The sequence below is a fragment of the Lonchura striata genome, chromosome 1, assembly GCF_050655825.1.
Source record: "Lonchura striata isolate lonStrDom1 chromosome 1, ASM5065582v1, whole genome shotgun sequence".
Lineage (NCBI taxonomy): Eukaryota > Metazoa > Chordata > Aves > Passeriformes > Estrildidae > Lonchura > Lonchura striata.
In genome coordinates this window covers 12,501,596-12,510,865 of record NC_140703.1, presented here as the reverse complement: position 1 = coordinate 12,510,865, position 9,270 = coordinate 12,501,596, and positions in this window count along the sequence as shown.

Genomic DNA, 9,270 nt, shown 5'->3' with positions numbered 1-9,270 from the left:
GTGAATCACAGGTTAGACTTTCACTGCAAGTGCTAGGAAAAAGCTGCATGTGAATTGCTGCTTTTACTTTCAGTGTTGCCACCTTTAAAACATTTTAGAATTAAACCTTCAAGACTAACCTGAAAAAAAGCATAAAGCACCTTTACATCTCCAAAAATGCTTGCTCTTTCTTGCTCCTCTTTCTTACTAGCATGTCTACCTCTTAGAAGACCCTTTCCACTTTTCCACGTTTTTCTTAGTCCAAAGACTAAGCTTCTGTTTTTCAGCTTTTTTACACTGCTGCTTTTCCACATATTCTCTGTGAAATACATGCATACATGCAAAACTGATTTTTTAAAGATTCATCACAATAAAACCTCAAGTACTGCAATTAGTAGACTAATGTCATTGGACAAATTAAAAAAATATTCAGGATATTTATTTTCAGAAGAAGGTCAGAAGAATCCAACACTAACTGACATACCCCAAATTTCTTTAAAAGAGTGGAAAAAAAAGAAAAAAAATTAAAAAACCTTAAGTTTCATAATTCAGCTTATATATCAGCAGCAAATAGATGGAGGAGAAGAAAGAAAAAATGAGCCTGTGTTCTAAAATGAAACCAATTACATGAAAAAAATGTATGATTTACTCTTTACTCATTGTAAGCATTCTGGTTTGTTTAAGTTAAGGTGTTAATTATACAGCCATTTATTGGCAAAGTGGTTGAGGGAGAAAAAAAATATATTTGAAAGAACTATTTACATTTTGGATAGGAGTTGCTTTTTGGTGTGGGGTTTGTTGTTGGTTTGGTTTGAGGTTTTGTTTGTTTGGGGGAGTTTTGTTTGGCTGTTATTTAGTATTTTGCTCTGCTGAGATGGTTTTGCAGTGTTGCTCTGTCTTAATCTCCATATAGAGAGTGCCAAGGATGTGCCATAATCATCTGGAGGCAGGGTGCCAGATGTTAGTAGGAATGACTTTGCCTTTCCTTGCTACTTTTCTATGTCACTTAGCAGTAAAAACAGCCACTATACTCTCATCTTCCAAATTATCTGACATTATTTTTTAGACTCTGATTGACAAAAAGTACATCACAGTATTTGAAGACTTTCATTAGCTGATGCTGTGCTCCCTACTCATAATTCTGCATTGTGCTCTAGTCCTATTAATGCCTATTAATTTAGATTTTCAGTGTGTGTAGATGACACTGTTAACCAAATATTAAGAATAGTCTAGATTCCATTGTCTTTAAAGACAAAGAGTAGCACTTTCAATGAGAAATTGCCAACACCAGAACAATTGGGGAAATAAAGCAAAACACAGAGGAAGCAGAGTATTGCCAGTGGTTTCTGTAGAGCCAGAACATACCTCTGATCATCATTAAAAGTTTACTCCTGAACATGCTGAAGACAGCAATCATTCCTGAAAAGGCCTGAAAAATAGAAATTATTATTGATTTGACTGACACTAATTGATTTTTAATGCAACATTCCAAAATCATCACTAATGACAATATTCATCAATTTTAAATAAAACCAAAAATCCACTCCTAAAATATTCCCTTGAGTTTAGGTTACATTAAAAACTTGTTTTACAAAGCCTTTTAAAACTTCTAACTTTTGATAGCATTTGACATTTGTATTGCATTTCAGTTCTTCTGTCCATACAGTTGTGTTGCTTCTATGAAGATGGAACTTCAAAACATTTGCATTTTTAAAGCTATTTTTTTTGTAATCAAAAAAAACCCAATGGTAACTGCAGGAACAGGACAGTAGAAGTAATTACATTATTAATATAAAGAGATTTTTTTCTCATTCCTGCTAAGTTCATAAAATTATAAAGTAACCTCCTGCTATTAAATAGAATGAGAACGAAATCATCTCTATATAAATGAATAATTGTAAGTGCATCTTTAATCTACTCAATTATATTTCAAAGGGCAGCTTATCAAACAGTGATCTTTAATTTTTGGAGGGGAAATAAAAAAAAAAAATCTCTATCATGAATCTCTTCCTTTCTCCACTTTTATACAAAATCCACAGCCACGCGCTTATAGAGTAGTTCAGGGACTACCATAAACATTTTTATACCCAATATGCAACCTAGTAATAAAATTTTGTGATTTTTTTGTGGACTCTCCTACTTCTTCCATTCCTTTTACAATAAGCATTTATGAATCTCAGATGCTCCCTTCTTCCTTAAAGGTGGGATGTCACAAGTAGAAATATTTTTGTCTTTAGTGTGACTATACATGATAGCAAATATGTCATTTTAAAAGCTGTTATAATGAAGTAATATTAAAAAAATACAATACATAACTACAAAATTCTAAGTATACTTAAAGCACATAAAAACAATTGCAAAACTAAGCCAGGACTATTCAGTGATGACTCTGAATAACTAAAATTGTGCAGATTCTGAGTTTCAGGTTTTCAGCACCAAGGAACAGACAGCCATTTCTCCTGACAAATTTATCCTGCATGTAGTGGCAGAGCTGGGACATATAATGTGGATATGATACTCCAAAGTGGCAAAATGCAGTTTAACAAAGTTCCAGAAATTCTGGTTGTGAGAGTAGGAATCCTGTAAAATTTTGTGAAAATCTTCTGGCAAATCTGTTGCAATACATAAAATGTTTTATCTCTGCAAGTAGGAACTAGGAGCCAACACTTGAAAAGTAATAATAGGAAGCATCATAAATCCAATCAAGAAGTGAGATAACGCTATAACAAGCTGCTGAGAGAGCCAAAGAAGAATTTTACTTGAACTTTGTGCTAACATTTAGTCATTAACACAGTGGAATCCCCCCCATCTTGCAGAAATTCTTTCCCCATAGAGGATGCATAGCAAAATACTTGAGGATTCTCAGAATCAGTATAATGAAATGGAAACAAAGGAAGCTGTAGCCTTTGCTTAGAGCTTTAGCTTGCTGCTTATGTGGAAGTGTAAAAAAGCAAGCAGCTGGCACACTGAGGCTGTGCTAGATGTGTGGATTTGCCACCCAGCACCCAGCTCAATATAGACTTGAAATAAATATCTCAACTTTGCGTGTGGATTGGCTTCTTGCACACCAGGCAAAACAGCCCATACTTGGGACAACTAATCCAGGTTGTGCTCTTGCCAGGATAACAGAGATGGATTTTTTTAATTTTTTTTCTACTGTCAGATACAAACCAAAAGAAGAAAGTGCAGCTATTATTTAAGTTAATTATGTCAAGGAGAACCCTCCCTCACCCCTGCTCCTCCAACCAAATTTCTCAAAGGAAACAAGTTCCAATTGCAAGTCACTTTGAATAATTTCACATTATTCAAGTCTTTTGGATATTGTTATTCAAGTCAGCCCTTCTGTTGCTTGCATATCTTTCTGTAGAGTGACAGCTGCTTCATGCAATTGTGTGATTTTTTTTTTTTCCTGAAAAAGAATCCAGGATGAAACAGCGAACCTTTTAATTAAAGCCCTTTTTAGCATAGTGAAAGAGAAATGGCACATGTGAGAGCTGATTACCTGGGGGACTGAGAGCTCAAAAAGCTGCAGAAAATATGCCTGAAGAGGGAGGGAAGATCACTTGCTCTTTCCTCTGGAAGATGCAGAAAGCTGAGGGAAATGAGAATTTGAGAGATTTGGGATTTGAAGAGTCCATGCACAACCAAATTCTGGAGGTGGTTGATCTGATCTCTCTAAGCTCTGTACATTCTGGGCAGCTGGTGCTGTGTGCAGCCCTGCTCAAAAGAGGGAGGGGAGATGCTGGAGTTGTGCTGCTTCAACCCCTTTTCCCTTCTCCCACCTCCAGGCTGGGAAAAGGGGAAATCTTCATCCTGCCTGCCCCCAGGGCAATTCCCACAGGTGGTCCCAGGTCCCAGCAGTTCCAAAGGATCACTGATGATTGGTGTCCTCACAGACCATGCTACTGGGTCTCATCAGATCAGGACAATGTCCCATTTTGGGATGGTTTCATCTGGTGTGCATTTAATCAAAGCTGAGTGCAGGATTTTGTGGTGGATGACAAATACAAGTGAAAAGGCAAAGAACACAGAAATAATAGATCAGATTTTTAAAATCGTCTGCTTTTTCCAGTGATGACATTGCTTTCTGTTGTGTCATGATACTTCTTACATTATTTATTAGGAGATTCAACCAACATGAAGGATTTTGTTATGCTAAGAGCTATTGGTAATAAAGGATCCTATAATCTCTCTCTGTGTGTATTTAAAATAACTCTATAATTACATTTGATGAGAGAGATTGCTAAACATCTTTGTTCTGTAGAACTTTGGTAATTTGTCTTGAAAATACAAATTGACTCTCAGGGTACAGTATTGAAATGTAAGCACATCTGGGGAGCAAACTGAAAGGCTTAAGCTTCTTTGTTCAAAACAATTCTTCAGAAAGCAAAAAAAAAAAAATAAAAAGACTTGCCCAGTTAAGGCATAGATCAGTAATGACATCTCTTTCTGTATTTTTAGCATCATGTATCAGTTGTCTGTAGTAATTAATGTGATTTATTATCTTGCTACATTCTGAACCTCACAAATTTTGCATACTAAGATAATACTGGAATTCTAGTAAAGGATTTTTGGTTTTTTGTTTTTTTATTTTCCCAAGGGAGGATGATGATGTGGCTAACTGTGCATTAAAAGTTTATCATAAGCAGACTAACTGCCTATGAAATATTACTGAGAGCATAAACCCAAATTGGGTTTTTTATAGGTAATACCTTGTGAAAACCTTGGTTCTAATGTGATCTGGTCAATTCCCTTATAGCCTGCCAATTTCCAGTCACGGGCAATGAAAGTGAACCTCTTGGTTCAGAGACAAACACTTCAGACCCAAAAATATTTTGTCTTCATTTAAACCTTAATCCATTTAAATGGAATCTGCACTGTAATAGGAGCATTGAATCACACAAACGGGAATAGTGTTAACAACAGGACATTATCTTTTATTGAGGGCAAGCAGCAGGGTTGCTGCTAATGAGGACATCACCAATTTATCAGCTAAAGGTCAATCTAAAAGGATTCCTGCCCTCTGCCTGTCCCCCGCCCCAATGTTTTTTTCACTCTGTGCTCTTCTGTCTAGACCCTCGATCATTTTTATCAATCATACTGTGCTAGGACAGGAGACACTTTAATTTTTACAAGAAGTACAGATTTGCTTAACTGGGAAATCCCATTTTTCTCCTCCTATTTTAATGTCTTGCCATTTTCCTTAAAGATTCTGGTCATTTTTAAATCCTAACACAAAATAAACCTTTGATGGTATGAATTCCTTGGTGTCTGGTAGGTTTTACTGGAATAAAACTCAGAAAAGGATTCACTGTCCCTCATTTATTAGGTGGCTATCAAAGACAAGAGCTTCTTCAATATTGAAAATTACAGGTGCATATCTTCAAAAGTTTTCTTGATTGCAAAAATATGAAATAAGATTTAACTCATTCCTTACAGTGGTATTTTAAAGATTGGATCAATTATATCACAACCTATGCCATAGGAAAATCAAATTTTGATTTTATCATAAGAATTTAATTACTTTTCCCCTTCCCAAGCTTGTGCCATATATTGGTTATTACATGGTACCCAGAAAGATATATTCTCTTTCTTTAGTGGAGCTGTCAAACTCACATGTTCCTTTCCACAGGAACTGTCTGGTGTGGCTTTGCACTTGCCAAGAAATGAGACCTTGAGAATCAACTAAAAGAAACAACATGTTTTCCTGCACCTCTCTGGAAAGATGCTACTCTGCTTGAAGCTGTGTATCAGTTATAATTTCATTATCTCTGCATATGAGGCACTTTATTCATGATATTTTTACTTTCCCTAAATTTTAATTTGTTTTAATCCATTAAAAACTTGAGTCTTCAGTCTTCATCTTAATTCTTGTATCACTTTTTTTTTTTTTTTTTTTTTTGTCATTTCACCATATATGGATTAGTACCTTAGCGACAATTTAAAAAGAATTTTGACAAGAACCTGTCCAACCTAAACATCCCCTTCTTTAGCTTGAGGCTGTTTCCTCTCATCCTATTGCTTATTACCTGGGAGATCAATTCTACCTGGCTACAATCTCCTTTCAGATACCTGTAGAGAGCAACAAGGTCTCCCCCAGACCTTCTTTTCCTCAGGCAGTGCTTTTACTGTTCCCATTTGAAAACAGTGTTTGGTCTAAATGGACCTTTTTAATGAAAAAAGGAAGTTTAGCATTTACACACAGAAAACCCCAAATGCTGGCAATGCACTGCTGTTAATTCAAAGTAAGGCCACACTTTCATGCAGACTTGCACTGTTCTAATGTTAAAATCCTTGTGATTGTACCCAGGAGTGCCTCAATGCCAGCACACCCACTATGCCAGATTGGGTACATGATCTGAGTTACCAGCTTCAAAGGAAACAAGACAGTAGTGATCATCATGATAAACACTAGTCTCAGCATGTGTTGTTAAATTATTAGCTTTTTAAACTAATTTACTTAGTGGATGCCACTAAACAGGTTAAAAATGGATGATATATTGATTTAGCTAATCAATTTAACCTAGGCTGACGCTTCAGGTTTAAAACAATTTAAGAGTGTCTACATGGGAGTTTCGCACCACTTTAACTAAATCAATCTTGAATCAATTTAATTTGGCTTCGTATAAAGTTTTGGCAGGAAACACTGAATAAAATGCTTAAATGTGGGAATAAAGTGGTTCTAATCCCAAATTAATGATCAGACTCTGCCTTCGGTTGCTTGTCATGCTCCATTAAAATTAGTAGGATTGTGCTACATCTGGGAAAACAACCTTTAGCCAAAGCTTAGCCCTTTTGAAAAGCATAGCTCTTTTTGAGGTGTTACTTCATCCAGATGGCAGGTGATGAGGCTTTAATTTATTTTTTTTTTTTATGCAGCTAGATCTTCAGTGTAATGCTCCCAGACTTCTAGGTGGGTGTGAGTAAATTTCACATGATGGTGAGGAAGGGAGGAAAGAGGGAAATAAAATATAATGATGGGCTATATGTTTAAATTCTGAATGGGGCCAATTTCTTGACTTTTTCTGTAATAATTTATCAGCTAATCTATTTGGTTTCTCAAAATTACTACAGTGATCCAGAATATTTTTTTTCCTATGATCTATCCTGAAGAATGCATCCATGCACAGACAGTTGTTATACAGCCTCTGCTTCAGTGCAGCTCATGTGCTGCCTCATCAGCTGGATGCAGCTCTGAGATAACAACTCAGCACTGTGTGCTGTGCCATTCATTGAGCACCCTCCTCTTGGCAGGAATTCACTGAAGCTTCTTCTCATCTTCTTTAGAAGAGACCTGAGGTCTAAGCACATCCTGGCTTAGAACTGAGCCCTTCAAATTCTGTTGTTTCTTTCTAGCCAAAAAAAGAATAGAGGGGGAACCCTACTTGCTTGCTCCTGCATAAGGAAATGGCACTTCACAGTAGTCTGGTGTCTGAAAAGGTTCATACGTAGAACCCTACAATCATAGAATGGTTTGCATTGGAAAGGACACTAAAGGCCATCCAGTCCCAACATCCCAGCTATGGGCAGGGACATTTTCCTCTAGACCAGGTTGCTCAGAGCCCCATCCAACCCAGCCTTGAACACTGCCAGGGATGGGGCAGCCACAGCTTCTTCCCTGTTACAGTGGCTCGCCACCCTCATGGTAATAATTTTTTCTTAATATCCAATCTAAATCTGCTCTCTGTCAGTTTGAATCCATTCCCCCTGGCCCTGTCACCCCAGACCCTTATAAATAGTCTCCTTCCCTCTTTCTTGTAGGCTCCCTTCAGGTACTGGAAGGCCAGGCATATGCGTGATGGATGAAGGCAGCTTCCAGGTAGTGAGGTACCAAGCATCCTTTAGGATTTTTGCCACTAGGAGAATGTGTAATGTGCTACTCACTGCTGAATTTGTCCTCAGACATTCTCTTGCCAACAAACAGAAGCATAGTTAGAAACATACCTTGCTCAAAAGTAGGACTCCAACATCTTAAATATGTTGGTGGTATTGTAGAAACTGCATGTAGAGGATTCATAATTTTTTTTTTTCTTGTTCTTCCTTTTGTGCAAGGCCAGGAGCGTAAGAGCTGCTTGATAAATCTTAAAGATAATAAAGATCAATAGACATGACTATATTTATTGCTGTTTGTAAACAAAAAATATAAAATGCTATCTCAGCTGCTGTAAAAAGTGTTGATGAGGCCCATTTAATTCATAGATATTGCTGATATTTTAATTCAGCAGTAGCACTGGGATGAGAGAAACATATATCTCTCTGAATTTACATCTGCAGCAAAATGAGAGCTACTGAAAATATGGTTTGAGAGCAAGTTTGCTGCTTGTTTACAGTAACAGAATCCTACTTTCACTAGATTAATAATGGGAAATATGTCCATTTAAAAATTCATTCCTGTAGTTTATGGTTTGTCACAAATGCCAGAAAAATAATATTGCAGATAAAACTCTATGCCACTGTCCCTGTAGGCACAATGTTACAGAATACATATGAGTGTAGCAAGCCTGGTTTTAATTTAACAGTTTTAGAAAATTTACTGTGGCAGGTCTAGTTGGGCATATTTCTCCTCTGAACCACCCAAAAATTGAAAAGGGCAAAAATCCTCAGCACTAGGGTGAGAAGGATGTGTTCCTTTATTAGAGTCCTTTTCAGCTCCCTCCCAAAAAGGTATTTTCTTTGTTCAGAAATAACCAAAATGACTTGAAATCACATCATTACATCAGCCATACTTTTCCTGATATGTTTCCATACCTTGAAACCAAGCGCCATGCATTTTCTCAAACTAAAGAAAAGGAGAAGAACTTAAATCTTATCATTCAAAAATGAAGGTCCAGTGAGAGGCAGAGAAATTTGCTGAAGTATTAGCAAGTAGTCCAAACTTTTCAAGTTGCTTTGCTGGAACCCAAATGTTAACACATATGGGCAAATTGCCACTGTCACAAACACACATGCTGCTTTCTTAAAATTAAAGTACATATTTTATGGGCCATACTGTTGAATTGATTCTCTATTGGATTTTTTCCACATTCTAAAATTTACTTTGTTCCAGATCTCAACTCCTGCTACAGATGGTCAAGCCTCAAAAGAGGCTTGACTTGGCCAACAAGTGGTTTCCCAAACACAATTTGTTTTCCCTTGCCTGAAGAGGCATGAAATTTAGCTCTGAAATTAATTCCTTCTGTCCACGATGTAAACATATTTCATTTATTTGATGGTTTTTTGAGGGTTTTTTTGTTACCTCACACCATGAGCTGATGCATCTGGGATATGCCATGCGGAAAGCTTGTGTAGCTA